Source organism: Rattus norvegicus, chromosome 14, assembly GCF_036323735.1.
Source record: "Rattus norvegicus strain BN/NHsdMcwi chromosome 14, GRCr8, whole genome shotgun sequence".
Lineage (NCBI taxonomy): Eukaryota > Metazoa > Chordata > Mammalia > Rodentia > Muridae > Rattus > Rattus norvegicus.
Genome location: NC_086032.1, coordinates 103,830,095 through 103,842,098, shown reverse-complemented (window position 1 = coordinate 103,842,098; position 12,004 = coordinate 103,830,095). Strand labels below are relative to the sequence as shown.

Below are 12,004 nucleotides of genomic sequence, written 5' to 3'. Positions count from 1 at the left end.
TTATGATGAGATTAAAAAATGTATAAGCATCTGATTTGATTTAGTGTTTATATTTATAGGTTGAACTAAGGAGACTTTGCTTATGATTGGATTTTAAAGATTTACATTGGTCTCCCCCTTCCTTCCAAAATACTTTCCAGATCCACCCACAACCCTGACACCTTACTTCAACAAGTAAAACTCAGTCAAATATCAAAGAGCCTCACTCAGTTCTCCCTTGGGTCTTGCCTCCTCTTCTATACAAAAGTAGTGACTGTAGCTGCTAATGAGACACAGTTTAGAGGGTGCAAGTGGCTAAAACTATCCTTTGGTTTAAGGTCTGACGATTCACCATGGGCTATTTCTCACACAGTAACAGACTGTACATCTGGTGGTTTATTAGTATTAAAAACACTCTAATAAGAGAGGGAGGTGACCAGAAAATACTTTACAAATAGTTTGGTTTTGGAAAGTTGACAAGTAGGACACCAACCATCCAGGAACTAAAGAACTTGTATAAAGGAACATTTTTGAATGTCTTCACTGATCTCCTTGAACCTCAGAAATGCATTTTCCTTCCCACATTACAGACACTGGAATGGAGGCTCAAGGAAGTTAAGTGTTTTCTAGAAACACCAAGGGTAGTTAATAGGAGGGGTGGACTAGAGAGAGCATTTTGGGACTCCTGGTACTTTCTCTGCAACATCTGGTTGTGATGATGAAATCCCATCTGTTACCTTTTGAAGGGAAGAGAGGTGTGAGGAAAAGAACTAGAGGATAGATCAATCACCCAGAAAATTATTTATAAAGGAACTCATTCAGATATTATGGGAGTCAACACTATCACCAGTCCTGAAAGCTCAGAGGACATGATGAATTATGTTATAGAGGACACCAGTTCACAGAGCAGCATCGACTTGGCAACACCTGCCTATGCTACCGAGTCTTACACTCCAGTGAGAGAGAATGTCCAGAGAGAAGACAGGGGAGTTTCAAAGGACAGAATAGGACACCATTAAGAAATGTGGGGAAATCTTTGAAACATGTCTCAGGAATTTGCCAGCATGCAAATCACCCAGCAGTATGCAAACAGTGCAATGGGAATGTATATTAAAGCTTGTAATTGTTGAAGGAGAGAAGTCCAAGAAGAAAATTAAAGCGCAAAAGCTTCCATTTCCAGTGTGGAAGCAAGATAATGAAGACAAACACAAGGGTACAGTGCCCCTCCTCCTCCAAGAGCCTTATAAAATTATATAGTCTCTTATCCCCAATCGCTGTTCAAGATCCATATCTAACAGGAGAGTTGTCCTGGTACTGAAGAAGGCAGGATCTATATAAAATAGATGTAACAAGTTAACGTTGGGGGCGGGGGGGGGAGATAAGCACAAATGTGGGAAATGAGATATTGCTAGTAAAGAGGTTAAATGGAGTAAGGAAGTCTTTTATAAATGTATCAAGGAAAAAAAGTGATCCTCAAGAGAAAAAAGACCAGGGAATAAATGAGAAGAGGAGGGCATGAAATTAATGATGGCCATGATATTGACCTCCTGCTTTAAGTCAGTTTTTAAGAGAAAAATGAGAGGAAAATTTGGACAGCTGGAAGGCAATAATGACTTTTAAAAATAGGTATCGACAAAGAGGATGAAGGGAAATTTTAAAAAAAATTAAACATAGTGGCATACACTGATTGTGACTTTCAGATAGGATGCTTCCCTGGGAATTCGATTCCTAACCTGTTAACTATGCACATACACAGAAGAACAATACAGAGCCAGGAGATGTCAGAAATCCCACAAAACGAATTTGTTTTATATCACAATAAAAATGGCTGGGGAAGGTTGGGAAGGTAAACACACACCAGGCCCTCCAAGTATTATGTAATTTAAGACTTATTTTGTTTTGCATTTTAGCTATTTTAGGTTTTAGAAATTGTGATTATATGTTCCCCTTTTGTTTAGTGAGAAAAGGAGAAAAACATGTACTATGGATGCTTTGGAAGTACAAGAAGGCTGTCATGGGAGAAATTTGGAAAGACGGTACAGTCCCTAAGTCTGTAAAGATGATACAGGTTAAACTGATTAGTAGAATATTTACATAAATTTAAAAAAAATCAGAGCATTATGGGAAAAGCTGTGACAGGAATTTTCAGGTTCTAATAAAGTTTCCAGGTGAAATCTTCAGCCATCCGATTCAGTATGCAATGCCACTAGATTCCTGGGTAATTGTCCTTCAGGGAATTGTAGTTGCTATCAGGAAATGAGTCTGTGTGGAATAAAAAAAAAGTACAAGTGCGAGTTTTAGAATCTTAGAGCAAGCATGGCTAGGAGAAGCGACATCTTCTGGAAGGTGGTATCTAGGAATACTTACTTGCCCTGATGTCTCTCAGCTTCCTCCCCTTTGGCTCAGTGGACAGACTGCCTTAGTACATTTCCCTTGCTGTTTCTCAGTTTCGTTCATTCAGACCTTCTCTGTTCTTCTTGTTCATTCCTATTCCATAGCTAAAACAATGCAGGGCTGGTGATAGAATACTCCATAGGCACACATATCCATTAATCTAAAGACAGAAAGTGTTGTTGACTAGAATTGTAGCAGGCTGATAGTGAGAGGGGTGTGGAAGCAACTAGTTCCTTTACATAAATCACATCCATAGGCAGCAAAATATGTCAGCCTCTGTTCACTGAGATGTGTCTGGCTCTTTTTATTGTAGGAGGGAAAGAGGGGTGAGACACAGAAAAAAAAAAGGGAGTGACAAAAAGCACAGGGGAGCAAAGACCAACAAGGAAGTTAGAGAAACCACGTAAGGACTCACATTTTTTTTGGGGGGGGAGGGGAGGCTATTTTAATTCAAAGAAAAATTTACAATGTATATCCAAAAGCTGGCCAGAGGAAAGAGAAACCATTAAATATCATTTCCTACTCGATTGCGAATTTTCTTAGTTCCTGTACTTAAAATGATCTCCTTCTCCCTCTCTTCTTTACTGAAATGATAGTTTGGTTGGTTGGTTGGTTGGTTGATGATTGATTGATTTTGCTGAGACAAATGCTATGACCAAGAATAACTTAAGGGAGGAAAGGCTCTTAATCCACCATTGAAGGGCAGGGAAATCAGCAGGAACCTGGAATCAGGAACTAGGGAAGACCATTTCTTGTTGCCTCCCTCACTTATGTGCCTATTTGTGCTTGCCTAGCTTTCTCACACAGCTCAGGTCTAATTCCATTGCAATGGTGCTTCCCACAGTGCACTGCGCCCTTCTGTAAAATTAACAATCAAGAAAACCAATCTAATCTAAACAATTCCTCTCTATAGTCTTTCCTCAATCTGGGCTGTGTTAGGTTGATAGGTAAAGGTAATTCGAACAAAATATAAGTGAATTTGGGGGTTTTCCTTGGGAATTTTTCCTTAAAAAATGAGGGTCTTTAATTTCTTAGTCTCCATGCTCTACAAATCATACATTTGCCACTGCTGTTAGGCAGAACTGGAAGCTTCCAGAGAACTACATATACATATGAAGTAGACATGGAAAGCATGTATACTGCAAAGGGCAAGAAGGCCACAGTGTTCATAATATAAAGCATAAATAGCAACAACAAACATGAGAACAGTATATTGAAAACCTATGAAGATTGACCAGGCACCATGACCAAGGCAACTCTTATAAGGACAACATTTCATTGTGGCTGACTTACAGGTTCAGAGATTCAATCCATTATCATCAAGGTGGGAACATGGCAGCATCCAGGCAGGCATGGTGTAGACAGAGCTGAGAGTTTAGCATCTTGTTCCAAAGACAAACTGGAGAAGACTGGTTTCCAGGCAGCTAGGATGAATGGCTTAAAGCTCATGCCCCGTGACACCTTTCTTCCAACAAAGCCAGACCTACTCTAACAAGGCCACATCTCCAAATTGTGCCACTCCCTGAGCCGAGTCTATTCAAAGCGCCACAAAGATCATCATCCAATGCTAGATTCAAAGGTGAAGAAATAGCCTTAAATATTTCATTTCCTTGGGGGAATTTAAGAAAGAAACTCTACAAATGAGCTGAAATTGAATCCACAAACTCGGTAAATAGAACTGTGAAGAAGGAAGTAAAAAAACAAAGATAAAAAAAGTAAAACCTAAAAACAGCAAGAGTGGTGAATAAATTTGTAGGTAGCAGCAAAATATTTTTATTCAAAATTTTATCTTAATATATTTATAGGTAGAATTAACTATATATTTATATTATATGCTTATAGTACGTATAAAGATTGCTTATCCATTTATTTCATTATTTCATTAAATTATAAAAGCTTATAATTTATAATAAAATAAAGACTCTGAAAGCTTAGGACTGAAAGGAAAGTTTTGAGACTAAAAGAAATAGAGAATGTTTTGCTTATGTTCCTATAAATTTGAGAACCTCAGCAAAACAAAAAATATCTTTGCAAATATATAAATTAACAAAGTTGAAAATAATTCTAAATAAGTAATAAAACAACCAACAAAAAAATAAAGTAACTTAATAAGTACTGTTTTTTTTTAAGTGATTAAGGTAGTAAAAGTGTTACCTCTAAAACAAAGCCAACTCTGGGGTCTTCAAGAGCCCTTACTTAAAACTACTTGTTAGTTTAAAAAACATTAAAGGAAAACTGCCCAATTTTTCCTATGAGGTTAGCATTACTCTGACAGCCAACATGGAGAAAGTATTGATACAATAAAAGAGAACCTACAGAACTTATGTGTAAATGTAGACGCAGGGTTATACAGTCAAGTAACCCAGCCATTCCTCCTTTGAGTAGCCTTCCTGCCAGGCTGTGTAAGCTTAGGGTGTGTTTAGGAAGAAGTGAGAAGGCCACTGAATTTCCTCTTTATCTGAAGGGGGCTCACTGCTGAAAGAGTGATAGGCAGTGAATAGCTTCTCAGACTCTGACAGGAGAGAAGATCACAGAAATGATTACACAGTGTGCTTCCAGGAAGAAATTTAATTCTGAAAAAAAAATTTTCTTTTGCTTAAAAATAGACTGCCGTTTAAGACAAGATATTGATTGCATTTAATTTTTTTCTTGCTTACCTGATCTTCCAAGTTATCATTTACTTCACAGAATAATTATAAACCATCATTATCTCTGATGTTCCTAATATAAGTGAGTGTGTGCAATAAGACACTGCAGACGGCGCGAAGTGTAGAATTTAACTGACAGACGCTGTAAAACTCACACAGAATGGGCAGGTGCCTTCATTGTATCCATTAATGTTCTCCCCTCTCTCCCTCTCTCCTCCCCATCCCTCCTTCCCTTCCTCCCTCCCTCATTTCCTCTTCCTCCCTCTCCCTCTTTCTCTCTTCCTCCTTTTCTTTTCTTCTCAGCAACCACTCCACACCCGACTCTCTGTTCTGCCTTAGGAGTTTGGTATGCAGGGCCTTTTTCCAGAGAGACCTGCATGACACCCTCCGAGAGGGGAAAAACTGCTTTTAAACACCATCCTTAATTTATGGGTAAGAGCTGCTACTGTACCTGTGTGAAAGTCCCATGAGAGTTTACTAAATGTGTCTCTGCCAATACCAATGACCGAAAGAGACCTTCCATTAACTTCTGAATTAGCCAAATGGGACAGACCTTAATCTAATATGCGTTATTTCATTTTCTAGGTTACTTGTTTTAAAGGAAATCAAGTATACTCATGGCTGTCGAAAGCTGTCCTGGGAGATGTGCATGGAAGGACTCTCTCTAAACAGAGCAGGCTTCTGAGGAAGCTGGGTGCATGCCCGAGGGCCCAATTTAGCTCAGTTGCCTTTTCTCGCAGTAGGCAAAGCAACCCTCCCTCCAAAGAGTCAGGAGAGAAATTGCACATTAATGAAAATAATGAGTACTGGCTCTTGAGTGTTAGGATGCAGGGGACAAGGCTGCCTTTTCCTGTGCTGCCATCTCAGCTAATACTTCCTTGCGATCTACTGGAAAGTCCATTCGTCAAAGTCACCCATCTTTTCTTCAGGCCTGGTGTGAGCAGGACAAGGAACAATCTGGGTATAGTCATAGGCAGGTTGGAAAGTGATGGGCCATGGCTAAGTGCTCTGAGCAGGCAGTGTGGCACAATGGCGGGAAAACTCAACTCAGTACTGAGAACCGAGTTTCATTCTGAGCGCAGCCATTGATTAGCCCCGTGGGGACATAACTCCCTCTGTGTACCAGCACCTTCGGCTCTCTGCTGAGGGTAACATTTTTATCCTCCATCTTTCCAGGATTCTTATATTAATAAAACTAGATCATAGTTTTGAGAAGCACAAAGTGCCTTATAATTTAAGTTCCTTACTGTGCATTCAGTATTGAGATTGTTCCAATGAGTTACTAAGATCTCGTAGGGATCATGGCAATTTCTTTCTGACTCTCTAGGATTTTCATGAAAGTACAATTTGCTCAATAGAGCTAGATACAAGCAGCTCTCCCTCTTTTTATAGCCATTCCTCCCAACTGCCAACCCTATTCATGGGACTCAGGGATGTGCCAAGGTTAGACGACGCAGACACGGGGTGCGAGGCATAACGTCTGAATCAGTTTTGGAAGGAGGCCAGAGCCTCAGCTTAGGAAAGTGATTGGAGTGTCTTTCTGAGGACAAAGAATTACTTAGGGAGTACATCTTTCAAGAACATGTTATTGAAACTTGGAGAAAAGGAGTTTTAAAATATGAGAACACTAGTATTAAAGGCACTCTAAACCAATTACAGTGTATTTACTTGGATCTCAATGGGGGGATACCCTTTTCATTATTCACAAGCCTCAAGAACATTAGACACACTTCACTGAAGACAATATCATATCCAAATATGAAGTAGGCTGCTGTTTGTCCATTTCATCCACTTTCTTGCTTTTACCTTCTTCACAAAGGCAGAAGAGCACTTCTGTGTTTTTAGAATGCACAATACACAAGAAGCAGGCAATGTACTTTTGGATAGTCAACACCCTTTGTCCTCAGAGAAAACATACAGTGTTGTATCCACCCCTCCCAGAAGTTCCCTAGAGATGTTCTGTCTGTTTAGGAGCTTTGGAAGGGCACATCTAGACACTGGAGCCTTAAACACTGCAAGGCTCATTCTACATGCCACAGAGAGAACTTCCTTATGGGCATGGATGAAAGATGGAAATTAAAAATGTAGAAGTTCAGAGGCAACACATTCAGACAAATCCAGGATTTTAAAGATCTTTGTTTCTGAGGATCTGGCTTCTTTCCACTAATAAAGACGTTCAGACTCTATGCCCTGTAGCCAGAACCTGGTAGTCAGACATAATGGGAAATGCCATTCCTTCCTGGGAGTTAACTGTGGGTCTGAGATGAAATGAGGAGCCCACAGCACCTCGGTGTGTATCTGCGTTGACGTATATATCCAAATCTGGTCCTTTTCCCAGTCCAGCCACAGGGGCCCAGTCTACAAGGGTTGCTGCTCTAAGCCCCGCTTTTCTTTAACTTGTCTGTTGTGAAAGACTCTCTCACACATGAAAACGCCCTAGCAACAGGTCAGCCCCACATAGTGTTTTCCTGCTGTGTGCTAGCTCCTAATTTTACATGTCATGGTGCTACCCAGATGTCCTTCAGTGCAGATGCACATGCTACCTAGACATCTCTCAGGACAAATGTACATGCTTCCCTGATATCCTTCCCTGCAGGTACACATGCTACCCTGACACCCTTTAGTGCAGGTGCCCCTGCTACCCTGACATCCTTTAGTCTGGGTGCACATGCTACCTGGACATCTTTCCCTGCAGATGCACATGCTACCCTGACATCCTTTAGTCTGGATGCACATGCTACCCTGACATCTTTCCCTGCAGATACACATGCTACCCTGACATCCTTCTCTGCAGATGCATATGCTCCCAGTACATCCTATCCTGCAGATTCACATGCTACCCAGACATTGAAAGGGCAAGTGCACATGCTACCTAGATATCTTTCAGTGCAGATGCAGGTTTCCCCTCAGCACTTGGCTTTACTTTCACACTATGTCTCTTGAGCCCTCCTTCTAGATTGGTTCCTGGAGATGGAGTAGACTTCCATACAGTCTTCCGCAGGAGGAAACTCAGTACTCCAGGTTTCCTCCCTGTCACTGACTGCCCCTCACTACAATCCCAGAACAAGAGTTTTTCCATTGAGGTCAATGGAGAGTTATTTTTACTGTGAACACTTTGTGACTTACAGCTAGGTACTTCACAATTTGTAGCAAGGGATCTTCCTCATTCTTAGGCAGAAGTATAACCACTATGTACAGACTTTCCTAGTCAAGATGACTTAGACATAGTTAGATTGAGTACGTATTAGCTTTGTTACAAAAAAAACTGATAAAGGAAAATCTTGGGGTCCTGGAGATTACTGAGGTTTTCTTGACCACAGTGAGCTTAATTCAGGGTTAATTCCTCGACAATCAACAACCAAAGCCATCTTCATCCAGTAGCTTTATCTTATGAACTTGAATGAATTTCACAGACAACAGGAAGGAAAATTTGGGAAAGAAGTTTATTAGAAGCTTATAGATGAAAACATAAAAAATAAGAAGCAAGCATAGCTGTCATATAGCAAGATAAAAGCTGAATATTCCATCTACGATTTGGTGATGCTTTCTTTTGGCTAGAGAAAGTCAAAACCTTGTAGTTGAGCTTGTAGTCCAGTTGACCCATCCATGAAGTCCTAATGTGTCTCTTTATTCCAAGTGTTTAAACTGAAGTTTATACTACACCCTCAAAGACATTGTTCAGGAAGCCTTGAGAAAGGTGAGAAAAAAGAAAGAAACTAGAGTCCTCAAAAATTGTAGGATTTCTGGCCTCTGACCATGAAAGAACCAAGGACAAAGACAAGAATTGAGGATCTTCATCCCTGAAACTTCTTGACCAGTTTCTATCTCTTCTCATCAGTTTTAGTTCAGTTGACATATACTGTTTAACCAGGTTGTGCACGGCTATGCATTGCTGACATTGCTGTGCATTGCTATGCCATTGGTGACATAGTTACTAAAATCATGAACCTCAGAGCTTCCAAGCAAAAGAAGGGGACAGCTTCCTGGGGCATGCACAATCCTCTTAAAACCAATCAAGGGAGGAACAATCATTTCCTTTCATGATCTTACTGTTAAACTTGAGAGGAGAGCCACAGGAAGAGGTAGACCATTCCCCTTGAAGCTACAAAGCACACAAGGAGAAACTGCAGTCCATCTGCCTCTGCCATAGGATAAACCAACTTATTTGGGCTACTATTAAATGTTGAGAGTTTTAAGAGTAAGATTCTTTTGAGTTATCTTTAGTGTGGAACCTATAAAATATGAACAACATGGGGAATGTCTGCCTCACGGGAGGAATTAATGCTATGGAGGATAAGCAGGTCAAGCTGGGTAAAGCAGTGCCTCAGACAAAGCAGCAAAGAAGTGTTGCATCATGTGTCATGATATTTTACAAAATGGTAGCAAATACAGCTTGCCTGACGTCATGGCAGGCACTAGAACTACACACACATGACTCAGTACCCATTGGTGCTGGTCGGTTGGCCAAGAATGGGCAATCACATACTGGATAGATGCTAGGAAAAGAATAAAATCTGAGGAAATATTGAGAAATTACATGGAGAGTCCTACAGTAAGGCAGAAGAGATGGCCAGGTAGGAATAATGAAGAGAGCAGTACTTCAAAGGTGAACTCAGATCACTCAGAGGTTTAAAGGAGAGAAACAATAAGAGTAGTTGGTTTCTGGGTTTGAGAGTCCCATGAACATTACTCTACTCTCTGGGCACAATAGAGCTGGTGGGAAGGCTAGGCAGGTAGTTGGGATCCCCACCTTTTGTGCTTCAAGAGTAGTACCCCAAGCACTACTGCAATATAATGTAATTGATAACAGTGAGGAAGCTGGGCTCACAGGGCATTCCTTCTCTCACGAAGAACGTTAGTATATTATAAATGCCTGCAATCTCTGAACACAAACACCCAAGTGCATGTTCATCAGCAGCAGACTAGTAACATTATATAAAATGGAGAGATATTAAAAATGTTTTTCCAACTGTCAATTAGCACCTCTTGGCAACATGGTTTGCCTTCTTTTTTATTTGCTCTCAAAATAGATCCTGACACATCCATTAAGCTTCAAGGGATGAGGTGCAGACAGCAGCAGCGTAGAGTTTTGTTAATGATTTTTACTTGCTGGAACATTAAAAAAATATAATCATTAAAAAATAAAACGTGCACCCAGCCCTTAGTCCTTGTGTTCTACCCTTTGTCATGATTAGATGTGTCCCCAAATGTTCATGTGTTAGAAACCTAATACTCCCTGTTTGTACCTGTGTGATATTTGAGGCCTTGGTTAGGTAATTAGGATTAGATGCGATCATGACAGTAGAGGGCCCATAAAGAAACTACTAGCAAAAGGCCCTCACGAAATGAGGAAAGACTGGCTCAATCCTCTTGGACATCTAGGTCTAGAAGCCAAAATAAATGTCTATTCTTTATAAATTACTCTATTCTAGTATTTTCTTACAACAACAGAAAATGTGCATGTTCATCATGGTTTATTGATAAGAGCTACTTATTTATCCAATCTTTCCTCCTTTCTGTCTTTTGTTGTACTTCATAAACCATTTTCCTTACACATTAGCCTGCCTCAACCAGACAACCTCTGAATAGATGGTTTCTACCTTTGGTGTCCCTCGACTCTACTCTGCCTGGTTCCCTCATGCCAACTACCTACTTCACCTGGCCCCCACCTTCTGCACCCTTGGTCTTTAAGGAGGTGCTGGCACTATGGACACATGCCTGGCTAGCATTCCCACTTGGCTGTGCAGCTTGTAAGTCTCCTGAAAGATATGTTTCCACACAGTGGCTAAGCACTCCAGGCTGCCTGCCCTTGCTCAGTGACAGAAGAGACTTTTCTGACACTTTTTTGGGGCCTTTTTGTGTAAGATGACCCAGATTGGTTTTCAAAGTTCTCCTGTAGGACATCCGTACTGTGGTAGAGTTCCCTACAAAGGACTGACACCCTTCAAGTTCAATCAACCTAGCTTGACACACTCAGACATGGGAAAAGCTCTGAATGCTGGTCAAAACCAGTTTGGCTTCTTCCTGACATGCTTTTAAAACAACAGATGCCTTATATGTAAAGATATTGTTTCACTTTCACCAGCTTTTCTGAGAACATCTATATATACTGCATAGCAAGAAACACCCATGTGGTTCTCAGGGATTTCTTCCTTCTTCCTCAATCTACCTGAGTTGAAAGTAAGTGCGTTAAAGATTTGCCACACCCTGGGGTAAGTTACTTTAAGCTGATTGCGAACACATAGTTTTAATTTGGGTTGTGATCCAAGTTAACTATTATTTGAAGCCCAATCTGTCTGTCTTAGTGGTCCCAGCATTTCTTTTTCTCTGCCATTGAGGGCATGCTTCTCCTCACCCTTTTAGATTCTGCCAGCACAGATATTCTTTAAAAACAGGTAGGTTTCTCCCATCTGTGTGGTTCTCCTTTGTCTGCCTGGTGCTGTTGCAGGGCAAAGGCCATCTGCAAGCATTGGTGTTCACATAATGCTACCACCTTGCTCTTAGCTTTCTCCATCACCACATGAAAGTTGCAGTTAAAAAACACACATCAAAGAGAGAGCCCCATTGAAAAGGCTATGACTGCCTGCTGAGCTGGCATTGAGAGCCTGGGCTTTTGTTTCAGTGGCCACTCTGACTCTCCATCACTGAGTTTCCTGTTAGCTGTGTGGATTTCTCTTGCTCCTGAGGATACAGGAGTGTGAGTATGTGGGGGCTCACTTTTAATCAGTTCATTGGAGTTGCCAAAGAAGCAAGAACACATTTTTAACCAGGTTGAAACTTTTTAATGGAAACTTCGCGTTTGGTTAGATTTGTGCTTAAGGCCAGGGCCCCCAACATACCAGGCATCAGAAGGCAAGCTTCTGGGAGCATCTGACAATTATATCTATTTATTGGATATAGCGATCCATCCATGAAGATGGGTGATGTAAGGATCAGAACAAGTTTTTGTTTGTATGCGGGTCAATTCTCCCAGGCTCCCTGAC

At 40.8% G+C, this 12,004-nt stretch overlaps 1 long non-coding RNA gene across 1 annotated transcript in view; it reads left to right on the top strand.

Moving 5' to 3' along the window:
• LOC100909672 (uncharacterized) overlaps positions 1 to 12,004 on the top strand; it is a 361,625-nt gene that overhangs the window by 227,831 nt on the left and 121,790 nt on the right. The window contains exon 5 of the long non-coding RNA XR_005493507.2: positions 5,325 to 5,453. This is a non-coding gene — a long non-coding RNA (uncharacterized LOC100909672). The remainder of the gene's footprint in view (positions 1 to 5,324; positions 5,454 to 12,004) is intronic.